Source organism: Eschrichtius robustus, chromosome 9 (assembly GCF_028021215.1).
Source record: "Eschrichtius robustus isolate mEscRob2 chromosome 9, mEscRob2.pri, whole genome shotgun sequence".
Lineage (NCBI taxonomy): Eukaryota > Metazoa > Chordata > Mammalia > Artiodactyla > Eschrichtiidae > Eschrichtius > Eschrichtius robustus.
Window position 1 is genome coordinate 76023106 of NC_090832.1, and position 13397 is coordinate 76036502.

Below are 13397 nucleotides of genomic sequence, written 5' to 3' on the forward strand. Positions count from 1 at the left end.
TTATGAACAAGAAGTAATGAGACATAAACATAAAGTGCTTTTTTCCTGGCACATTCCATTCGAATTTACAACCTAGAACACCACTTCCATTAAGGCTCTGTTTCCCCAGTTACCAAATTTGGTAAAGGAGAAATGCTGCCACCTTGTGGCCGTTTCCTGCAAGAGCAGCTTTAAACTCACAGCTAATGGTCACTTAACATTCACAAGGACTCAGGGCTGTAAAGGACACCTGCCCTAAAAAATTGTGCTGAAGTAGGAAATGGACAAAAAAATTCAAAACAGGCAAATGTTTCAAGAAGAGAGTATGAGGAGTTAAGTTTTACTCACGCTCTTTTAAAAAAAAGGAAAATGGATAAAAGCTCAACCTCAGGGAGTGTTAGACCCATGCAATCTAATCTACAAAAAGTTTCAACTTAGACCAGTCGACTGACCATCAGCAAAATGTCTACAAACAATAAATGCTCACGGGGTTTTTAAGAACTGTGTCTCCTCTACCTGCTGGTGAGACGTAAAGGGGTAACAGCCAATAATGAGAAGAGAAAGGATCTGTGTTTAAAAGTAAAAATGGAGGTACCATTCAGTCCAGCAGGCGCACCATTGGACCTCTCACCTGAGAAGACAAGAATCGAGAAGACACAGGCCGCAAAAGCTGCAGTGCAGCCTTATTCACATTAGCCAAGACAGTGAAGCAATCAAAATATCCAACAAGAGGTGAATGGATAAAGAAGAAGTGGTCCATGTACACAATGGAATATTAGGCATGGAAAACAATGAACCATTGCTCTTTGAGGCACCACAAATGAGTCTGGAGATAATCACGAAACATGAGGTAACTCGGAAACCAAAGACCTGTATTCTATGATATCACTTATAGGCGTTATCTAATAACTGACACAAATGAATATATTTCCACAGAGAAAGACACTCACAGACTTAGAAAACAAACTATGCTCATCTAAAAGGAAAGGTGGGGGGAATGGATAAGTTAAGATTAGTGTTGCTATATGTATACAAACACATAGTATATACATATCTCAAAAAGACCGACCATCTAGCAAGGGAGGTCTGTGGAACCCTCTGTAACATTTTACATGGGAAGAGGATCTGTACTTGAATAGACATATATAATGTACAAATGAACCAGATTGTGTACACCTAGGACAGACAATATTCGAAGTTTTACCCCAATTAAAAAAAATTTTAAAACCAAGAAGAAATAATGAGACATAAACTTATGGGAGTTTCTCCAGGCACATTCCAATTTAATTTACAACCTAAGAACACGACTTCCAGAAAGGCTCTGCTGCCCTAGTACCCAGATTTGGGAGTGGAGAAATGCTGCCTACTTGAGGCCACTTCCCACAACAGCAGCTTTAAACCCATTGCTAATGGTCACTAAATATTCACCAAACTTGCAGTTCGGGAAATGACACCTGCTCTCTAAAAAAATTCTGAGGTGGAAAATCGACCAAAAATTTCAAAATAGGGCAATCTTCCAAGAAGACATTTTCAAGAGATATATTGTACTCCCAACTGTTTCCTTTCTTTTAACAGAAAAGAAAACGGTGGAGAAACATGATGAGTTTTAAGAATTTTCAAAGACATGCAAACCCAAATTACAAAACCCTATCAGCATACAGCAGCCAGTAGGGCCATTAGCATAAAGGCAGCAAACAATAAATGCTAAATCGATTGTGGAGAAATGCACACCCTCGATTCTAAGGGGGACGTGGTAAGAGCCACTAATGAAAACACAAAGAAGGTGCTTTGAAAAGGGAAACACGGTGCTACCAGTCAATCAATCACACCCACTGCTGGGCATATCAACTGAGAAAATGAGAATCAAAAAGTCACAGGCTGGCAATCCTGCACTCCAACAATATTTACCAGAGCCAACACTTGGAAGCAATGAAAATGTCCATCAACTGAGGAATGCGCAAAGTAGAAGTGGTCCACGTGCACACTGGGGAACTACTCCAATAAAAACTAAAAATTAAATTTAAAAATCCAACAAAAGTAAGGAGACATCAGCTTGTGTGGGTTTGTCCGGGCACACTCCACTCTAATTTATAACCGAGAAACACCACAGGCCTCAAGGGCTTTTCCCTAGTTACCATGGTGGGGACATAGAAAGGCTGCCGCCCTCTGGCATTTACCTGCAAAAGCAGCTTTAAAGCCTGTGCTAATGGTCATTTCATAGGAACAAGTACTGCAGAACTGTAAATGAAACCTACCCACAAAATGTCTTGAGGGAGGTAATGGCCAAAACATTTCAAAATGTGACACATACTTTAAGAGAACACTTTGAAGAACTAAGGGGTAATCACAGGTTGAAAAATAAAAAGGACATGCCTTAAAGCTCAATTTCAACGGATTATGAGGCACAGGCGAATTCAACCACAAAGAGGTATCAGCTCACACTTGTCAGAATAACCATCAGCAAGGAAACTACAAACAATAAATGCTGAAGGTGTTGTGGAGAAATGCATACCCTCAACTTCAAGTGGGACGTAACTTGAAAAGGGCCACGAATGAGAACAGAATGGAGGTGCCTTAAAAAGGTAAACATTGAGCTACCGTATGATCCAGCAGGCCCACTCCTCGACCTATAATCTAAGAAGAAAGAATTGGAAAGACACAGGCAGGCAAATCTGCATGGCACAGTATTACAATAGCCAAGATATGGAAGTAACCAAAAAGTCCACCAACAGATGGGTGGACAAAGAAGAACTCCTCCATGTACAGATGGAATATTCGCTAGTGAAAAAAATGAAACAATGCCATTTACAGCACCATACATGAGTCTAGACGTAATCACGCCACCTGTAGTAAGTGAGAAAGCAAAACACACATATCCTATCATATCACTTTTAGGAGTTACTTAAAAATTGATACCAATGAAGATATTTCCACAGAGAAAGGCAATCACAGATTCATTAAAAAAATCTTATGGTTCACCAAATAGAAAGGGATGAGGATTGGATACATTACCATACTGGGGTTAACAGAGATATACATACCATGTGAAATATATAATCACCAAAGACGTACGGAAGACCAGGAGAAGACTACTCAACATTGTGTCATAACCTACATGGGAAAAGGATGCGAGGATGAATAGATACACGTATATGTGTGAAAGAACCACATCTTGCACACCTAGAACAAACAAACCATTGTAATCAAATTTGCTGTGATAAAAAATAAAAAGTAAATTACAATTATGAACAAGAAGTAATGAGACATAAACATAAAGTGCTTTTTTCCTGGCACATTCCATTCGAATTTACAACCTAGAACACCACTTCCATTAAGGCTCTGTTTCCCCAGTTACCAAATTTGGTAAAGGAGAAATGCTGCCACCTTGTGGCCGTTTCCTGCAAGAGCAGCTTTAAACTCAGAGCTAATGGTCACTTAACATTCACAAGGACTCAGGGCTGTAAAGGACACCTGCCCTAAAAAATTGTGCTGAAGTAGGAAATGGACAAAAAAATTCAAAACAGGCAAATGTTTCAAGAAGAGAGTATGAGGAGCTAAGTTTTACTCACGCTCTTTTAAAAAAAAAGGAAAATGGATAAAAGCTCAACCTCAGGGAGTGTTAGACCCATGCAATCTAATCTACAAAAAGTTTCAACTTAGACCAGTCGACTGACCATCAGCAAAATGTCTACAAACAATAAATGCTGACGGGGTTTTTAAGAACTGTGTCCCCTCTACCTGCTGGTGAGACGTAAAGGGGTAACAGCCAATAATGAGAACAGAAAGGAGCTGTGTTTAAAAGTAAAAATGGAGGTACCATTCAATCCAGCAGGCGCACCATTGGACCTCTCACCTGAGAAGACAGGAATCGAGAAGACACAGGCCGCAAAAGTTGCAGTGCAGCATTTTTCACAATAGCCAAGAGAGTGAAGCAATCAAAATATCCAACAAGAGGTGAATGGATAAAGAAGAAGTGGTCCTTGTACACAATGGAATATTAGCCATGGAAAACAATGAACCATTGCTCTTTGAGGCACCACAAATGAGTCTGGAGATAATCACGAAACATGAGGTAACTCGGAAACCAAAGACCTGTATTCTATGATATCACTTATAGGCGTTATCTAATAACTGACACAAATGAATATATTTCCACAGAGAAAGACACTCACAGACTTAGAAAACAAACTATGCTCATCTAAAAGGAAAGGAGGGGGAATGGATAAGTTAAGATTAGTGTTGCTCTATGTATACAAACACATAGTATATACATATCTCAAAAAGACCGACCATGTAGCAAGGGAGGTCTGTGGAACCCTCTGTAACATTTTACATGGGAAGAGGATCTGTACTTGAATAGACATATATAATGTACAAATGAACCAGATTGTGTACACTTAGGACAGACAATATTCGAAGCTTTACCCCAATTAAAAAAAAATTTAAAACCAAGAAGAAATAATGAGACATAAACTTATGGGGGTTTCTCCATGCACATTCCAATTTAATTTACAACGTAGGAACACGACTTCCAGAAAGGCTTTGCTGCCCTAGTACCCAGATTTGGGAGTGGAGAAATGCTGCCTGCTTAAGGTCACTTCCCACAACAGCAGCTTTAAACCCATTGCTAAAGGTCACTAAATATTCACCAAACTTGCAGTTCGGGAAATGACACCTGCTCTCTAAAAAAATTCTGGGGTGGAAAATCGACCAAAAATTTCAAAATAGGGCAACCTTCCAAGAAGAAAATTTCAAGAGATATATTGTACTCCAAACTGTTTCCTTTTTTTTAACAGAAAAGAAAACGGTGGAGAAACATGATGAGTTTTACGAATTTTCAAAGACATGCAAACCCAAATTACAAAACCCTATCAGCACACAGCAGCCAGTAGGGCCATTAGCATAAATGCAGCAAACAATAAATGCTAAATCGATTGTGGAGAAATAAATACCCTCATTTCTAAGGGGGAGGTGGTAAGAGCCACTAATGAAAACACAAAGAAGGTGCTTTGAAAAGGGAAACACGGTGCTACCAGTCAATCAATCACACCCACTGCTGGGCCTATCACCTGAGAAAATGAGAATCAAAAAGTCACAGGCTGGCAATCCTGTACTCCAACAATATTTACCATAGACAACACTTGGAAGCAATGAAAATGTCCATCAACCGAGGAATGCGCAAAGTAGAAGTGGTCCACGTGCACACTGGGGAATTACTCCAATAAAAACTAAAAATTAAATTTAAAAATCCAACAACAGTAAGGAGACATCAGCTTGTGTGGGTTTGTCCGGGCAAACTCCACTCTAATTTATAACCGAGAAACACCACAGGCCGCAAGGGCTTTTCCCTAGTTACCATGGTGGGGACATAGAAAGGCTGCCGCCCTCTGGCATTTGCCTGCAAAAGCAGCTTTAAAGCCTGTGCTAATGGTAATTTCATAGGAACAAGTACTGCAGAAGTGTAAATGAAACCTACCCTCAAAATGTCTTGAGGGAGGTAATGGCCAAAACATTTCAAAATGTGACACATACTTTAAGAGAACACTTTGAAGAACTAAGGGGTAATCACAGGTTGAAAAATAAAAAGGACATGCCTTAAAGTTCAATTTCAACGGATTATGAGGCACAGGCGAATTCAACCACAAAGAGGTATCAGCTCACACTTGTCAGAATAACGATCAGCAAGGAAACTACAAACAATAAATGCTGAAGGTGTTGTGGAGAAATGCATACCCTCAACTTCAAATGGGACGTAACTTGAAAAGGGCCACGAATGAGAACAGAATGGAGGTGCCTTAAAAAGGTAAACATTGAGCTACCGTATGATCCAGCAGGCCCACTCCTCGACCTATAATCTAAGAAGAAAGAATTGGAAAGAAACAGGCAGGCAAATCTGCATGTCACAGTATTACAATAGCCAAGATATGGAAGTAACCAAAAAGTCCACAAACAGATGGGTGGACAAAGAAGAACTCCTCCATGTACAGATGGAATATTCGCTAGTGAAAAAAATGAAACAATGCCATTTACAGCACCATACATGAGTCTAGACGTAATCACGCCACCTGTAGTAAGTGAGAAAGCAAAAGACACATATCCTATCATATCTCTTTTAGGAGTTACTTAAAAATTGATACCAATGAAGATATTTCCACAGAGAAAGGCAATCACAGATTCATTAAAAAAACTGAAGGTTCACCAAATAGAAACGGATGAGGATTGCATACATTACCATATTGGGGTTAACAGAGATATACATACCATGTGAAATATATAATCACCAAAGACGTACGGAAGACCAGGAGAAGACTACTCAACAGTGTGTCATAACTTACATGGGAAAAGGATGCGAGGAAGAATAGATACACGTATATGTGTGAAAGAACCACATCTTGCACACCTAGAACAAACAAACCATTGTAATCAAATTTGCTGGGATAAAAAATAAAAAGTAAATTACAATTATGAACAAGAAGTAATGAGACATAAACATAAAGTGCTTTTTTCCTGGCACATTCCATTCGAATTTACAACCTAGAACACCACTTCCATTAAGGCTCTGTTTCTCCAGTTACCAAATTTGGTAAAGGAGAAATGCTGCCACCTTGTGGCCGTTTCCTGCAAGAGCAGCTTTAAACTCACAGCTAATGGTCACTTAACATTCACAAGGACTCAGGGCTGTAAAGGACACCTGCCCTAAAAAATTGTGCTGAAGTAGGGAATGGACAAAAAAATTCAAAACAGGCAAATGTTTCAAGATGAGAGTATGAAGAGTTAAGTTTTACTCACGCTCTTTAAAAAAAAAAAGGAAAATGCATAAAAGCTCAACCTCAGGGAGTGTTAGACCCAGGCAATCTAATCTACAAAAAGTTTCAACTTAGACCAGTCGACTGACCATCAGCAAAATGTCTACAAACAGTAAATGCTGACGGGGTTTTTAAGAACTGTGTCCCCTCTACCTGCTGGTGAGACGTAAAGGGGTAACAGCCAATAATGAGAACAGAAAGGAGCTGTGTTTAAAAGTAAAAATGGAGGTACCATTCAGTCCAGCAGGCGCACCATTGGACCTCTCACCTGAGAAGACAAGAATCGAGAAGACACAGGCCGCAAAACCTGCAGTGCAGCCTTATTCACAATAGCCAAGACAGTGAAGCAATCAAAATATCCAACAAGAGGTTAATGGATAAAGAAGAAGTGGTCCATGTACACAATGGAATATTAGCCATGGAAAACAATGAACCATTGCTCTTTGAGGCACCACAAATGAGTCTGGAGATAATCACGAAACATGAGGTAACTCGGAAACCAAAGACCTGTATTCTATGATATCACTTATAGGCGTTATCTAATAACTGACACAAATGAATATATTTCCACAGAGAAAGACACTCACAGACTTAGAAAACAAACTATGCTCATCTAAAAGGAAAGGTGGGGGGAATGGATAAGTTAAGATTAGTGTTGCTCTATGTATACAAACACATAGTATATACATATCACAAAAAGACCGACCATGTAGCAAGGGAGGTCTGTGGAACCCTCTGTAACATTTTACATGGGAAGAGGATCTGTACTTGAATAGACATATATAATGTACAAATGAACCAGATTTTGTACACCTAGGACAAACAATATTCTAAGCTTTACCCCAATTAAAAAAAAAATTAAAACCAAGAAGAAATAATGAGACATAAACTTATGGGGGTTTCTCCATGCACATTCCAATTTAATTTACAACCTAGGAACACGACTTCCAGAAAGGCTCTGCTGCCCTAGTACCCAGATTTGGGTGTGGAGAAATGCTGCCTGCTTGAGGTCACTTCCCACAACAGCAGCTTTAAACCCATTGACAAAGGTCACTAAATATTCACCAAACTTGCAGTTCGGGAAATGACACCTGCTCTCTAAAAAAATTCTGGGGTGGAAAATAGACGAAAAATTTCAAAATAGGGCAACCTTCCAAGAAGAAAATTTCAAGAGATATATTGTACTCCCAACTGTTTCCTTTTTTTTAACAGAAAAGTAAACGGTGGAGAAAAATGATGAGTTTTACGAATTTTCAAAGACATGCAAACCCAAATTACAAAACCCTATCAGCACACAGCAGCCAGTAGGGCCATTAACATACATGCTGCAAACAATAAATGCTAAATCGATTGTGGAGAAATGCATACCCTCGATTCTAAGGGGGACGTGGTAAGAGCCACTAATGAAAACACAAAGAAGGTGTTTTGAAAAGGGAAACACGGTGCTACCAGTCAATCAGTCACACCCACTGCTGGGCCTATCACCTGAGAAAATGAGAATCAAAAAGTCACAGTCTGGCAATCCTGCACTCCAACAATATTTACCATAGCCAACACTTGGAAGCAATGAAAATGTCCATCAACCGAGGAATGCGCAAAGTAGAAGTGGTCCAAGTGCACACTGGGGAATTACTCCAATAAGAACTAAAAATTAAATTTAAAAATCCAACAAAAGTAAGGAGACATCAGCTTGTGTGGGTTTGTCCGGGCAAACTCCACTCTAATTTATAACCGAGAAACACCACAGGCCGCAAGGGCTTTTCCCTAGTTACCATGGTGGGGACATAGAAAGGCTGCCGCCCTCTGGCATTTACCTGCAAAAGCAGCTTTAAAGCCTGTGCTAATGGTCATTTCATAGGAACAAGTACTGCAGAACTGTAAATGAAACGTGCCCTCAAAATGTCTTGAGGGAGGTAATGGCCAAAACATTTCAAAATGTGACACATACTTTAAGAGAACACTTTGAAGAACTAAGGGGTAATCACAGGTTGAAAAATAAAAAGGACATGCCTTAAAGCTCAATTTCAACGGATTATGAGGCACATGCGAATTCAAGCACAAAGAGGTACCAGCTCACACTTGTCAGAATAACCATCAGCAAGGAAACTACAAACAATAAATGCTGAAGTTGTTGTGGAGAAATGCATACCCCCAACTTCCATTGGGACGTAACTTGGAAAGGGCCACGAATGAGAACAGAATGGAGGTGCCTTAAAAAGGTAAACATTGAGCTACCATATGATCCAGCAGGCCCACTCCTCGACCTATAATCTAAGAAGAGAGAATTGGAAAGACACAGGAAGGCAAATCTGCATGGCACAGTATTACGATAGCCAAGATATGGAAGTAACCAAAAAGTCCACCAACAGATGGGTGGACACAGAAGAACTCCTCCATGTACAGATGGAATATTCGCTAGTGAAAAAAATGAAACAATGCCATTTGCAGCACCATACATGAGTCTAGACATAATCACGCCACCTGTAGTAAGTGAGAAAGGAAAAGACACATATCCTATCATATCACTTTTAGGAGTTACTTAAAAATTGATACCAATGAAGATATTTCCACAGAGAAACGCAATCACAGTTTCATTAAAAAAAATCTTATGGTTCACCAAATAGAAAGGGATGAGGATTGGATACATTACCATATTGGGGTTAACAGAGATATACAAATCATGTGAAATATATAATCACCAAAGACGTACGGAAGACCAGGAGAAGACTACTCAACAGTGTGTCATAACCTACATGGGAAAAGGATGCGAGGAAGAATAGATACACGTATATGTGTGAAAGAACCACATCTTGCACACCTACAACAAACAAACCATTGTAATCAAATTTGCTGTGATAAAAAATAAAAAGTAAATTACAATTATGAACAAGAAGTAATGAGACATAAACATAAAGTGCTTTTTCCCTGGCACATTCCATTCGAATTTACAACCTAGAACACCACTTCCATTAAGGCTCTGTTTCCCCAGTTACCAAATTTGGTAAATGAGAAATGCTGCCACCTTGTGGCCGTTTCCTGCAAGAGCAGCTTTAAACTCACAGCTAATGGTCACTTAACATTCACAAGGACTCAGGGCTGTAAAGGACACCTGCCCTAAAAAATTGTGCTGAAGTAGGGAATGGACAAAAAAATTCAAAACAGGCAAATGTTTCAAGATGAGAGTATGAAGAGTTAAGTTTTACTCACGCTCTTTTAAAAAAAAAGGAAAATGCATAAAAGCTCAACCTCAGGGAGTGTTAGACCCATGCAATCTAATCTACAAAAAGTTTCAACTTAGACCAGTCGACTGACCATCAGCAAAATGTCTACAAACAATAAATGCTGACGGAGTTTTTAAGAACTGTGTCCCCTCTACCTGCTGGTGAGACGTAAAGGGGTAACAGCCAATAATGAGAACAGAAAGGAGCTGTGTTTAAAAGTAAAAATGGAGGTACCATTCAGTCCAGCAGGCGCACCATTGGACCTCTCACCTGAGAAGACAAGAATCGAGCAGACACAGGCCGCAAAAGCTGCAGTGCAGCCTTATTCACAATAGCCAAGACAGTGAAGCAATCAAAATATCCAACAAGAGGTGAATGGATAAAGAAGAAGTGGTCCATGTACACAAGGGAATATTAGCCATGGAAAACAATGAACCATTGCTCTTTGAGGCACCACAAATGAGTCTGGAGATAATCACGAAACATGAGGTAACTCGGAAACCAAAGACCTGTATTCTATGATATCACTTATAGGCGTTATCTAATAACTGACACAAATGAATATATTTCCACAGAGAAAGACACTCACAGACTTAGAAAACAAACTATGCTCATCTAAAAGGAAAGGTGGGAGGAATGGATAAGTTAAGATTAGTGTTGCTCTATGTATACAAACACATAGTATATACATATCACAAAAAGACCGACCATGTAGCAAGGGAGGTCTGTGGAACCCTCTGTAACATTTTACATGGGAAGAGGATCTGTACTTGAATAGACATATATAAAGTACAAATGAACCAGATTGTGTACACCTAGGACAAACAATATTCTAAGCTTTACACCAATTAAAAAAAAAATTAAAACCAAGAAGAAATAATGAGACATAAACTTATGGGGGTTTCTCCATGCACATTCCAATTTAATTTACAACCTAGGAACACGACTTCCAGAAAGGCTCTGCTGCCCTAGTACCCAGATTTGGGAGTGGAGAAATGCTGCCTGCTTGAGGTCACTTCCCACAACAGCAGCTTTAAACCCATTGCCAAAGGTCACTAAATATTCACCAAACTTGCAGTTCGGGAAATGACACCTGCTCTCTAAAAAAATTCTGGGGTGGATAATAGACCAAAAATTTCAAAATAGGGCAACCTTCCAAGAAGAAAATTTCAAGAGATATATTGTACTCCCAACTGTTTCCTTTTTTTAACAGAAAAGTAAACGGTGGAGAAAAATGATGAGTTTTACGAATTTTCAAAGACATGCAAACCCAAATTACACAACCCTATCAGCACACAGCAGCCAGTAGGGCCATTAGCATATATGCTGCAAACAATAAATGCTAAATCGATTGTGGAGAAATGCATACCCTCGATTCTAAGGGGGACGTGGTAAGAGCCACTAATGAAAACACAAAGAAGGTTCTTTGAAAAGGGAAACACGGTGCTACCAGTTAATCAGTCACACCCACTGCTGGGCCTATCACCTGAGAAAATGAGAATCAAAAAGTCACAGGCTGGCAATCCTGCACTCCAACAATATTTACCATAGCCAACACTTGGAAGCAATGAAAATGTCCATCAACAGAGGAATGCGCAAAGTAGAAGTGGTCCACGTGCACACTGGGGAATTACTCCAATAAAAACTAAAAATTAAATTTAAAAATCCAACAAAAGTAAGGAGACATCAGCTTGTGTGGGTTTGTCCGGGCACACTCCACTCTAATTTATAACCGAGAAACACCACAGGCCGCAAGGGCTTTTCCCTAGTTACCATGGTGGGGACATAGAAAGGCTGCCGCCCTCTGGCATTTACCTGCAAAAGCAGCTTTAAAGCCTGTGCTAATGGTCATTTCATAGGAACAAGTACTGCAGAACTGTAAATGAAACCTGCCCTCAAAATGTCTTGAGGGAGGTAATGGCCAAAACATTTCAAAATGTGACACATACTTTAAGAGAACACTTTGAAGAACTAAGGGGTAATCACAGGTTGAAAAATAAAAAGGACATGCCTTAAAGCTCAATTTCAACGGATTATGAGGCACATGCGAATTCAACCACAAAGAGGTATTAGCTCACACTTGTCAGAATAACCATCAGCAAGGAAACTACAAACAATAAATGCTGAAGGTGTTGTGGAGAAATATATACCCCCAACTTCAAGTGGGACGTAACTTGGAAAGGGCCATGAATGAGAACAGAATGGAGGTGCCTTAAAAAGGTAAACATTGAGCTACCGTATGATCCAGCAGGCCCACTCCTCGACCTATAATCTAAGAAGAAAGAATTGGAAAGACACAGGCAGGCAAATCTGCATGGCACAGTATTACGATAGCCAAGATATGGAAGTAACCAAAAAGTCCACCAACAGATGGGTGGACAAAGAATAACTCCTCCATGTACAGATGGAATATTCGCTAGTGAAAAAAATGAAACAATGCCATTTGCAGCACCATACATGAGCCTAGACATAATCACGCCACCTGTAGTAAGTGAGAAAGCAAAAGACACATATCCTATCATATCACTTTTAGGAGTTACTTAAAAATTGATAAAAATGAAGATATTTCCACAGAGAAAGGCAATCACAGATTCATTAAAATACTTATGGTTCACCAAATAGAAAGGGATGAGGATTGGATACATTACCATATTGGGGTTAACAGAGATATACAAACCATGTGAAATATATAATCACCAAAGACGTACGGAAGACCAGGAGAAGACTACTCAACATTGTGTCATAACCTACATGGGAAAAGGATGCGAGGAAGAATAGATACACGTATATGTGTGAAAGAACCACATCTTCCACACCTAGAACAAACAAACCATTGTAATCAAATTTGCTGGGATAAAAAATAAAAAGTAAATTACAATTATGAACAAGAAGTAATGAGACATAAACATAAAGTGCTTTTTTCCTGGCACATTCCATTCGAATTTACAACCTAGAACACCACTTCCATTAAGGCTCTGTTTCCCCAGTTACAAAATTTGGTAAAGGAGAAATGCTGCCACCTTGTGGCCGTTTCCTGCAAGAGCAGCTTTAAACTCACAGCTAATGGTCACTTAACATTCACAAGGACTCAGGGCTGTAAAGGACACCTGCCCTAAAAAATTGTGCTGAAGTAGGGAATGGACAAAAAAATTCAAAACAGGCAAATGTTTCAAGATGAGAGTATGAAGACTTAAGTTTTACTCACGCTCTTTTAAAAAAAAAAAAGGAAAATGTATAAAAGCTCAACCTCAGGGAGTGTTAGACCCATGCAATCTAATCTACAAAAAGTTTCAACTTAGACCAGTCGACTGACCATCAGCAAAAAATCTACAAACAATAACTCCTGAAGGGATTTTAGAGAACTGTGTCCGCTCTACCTGCTGGTGAGACG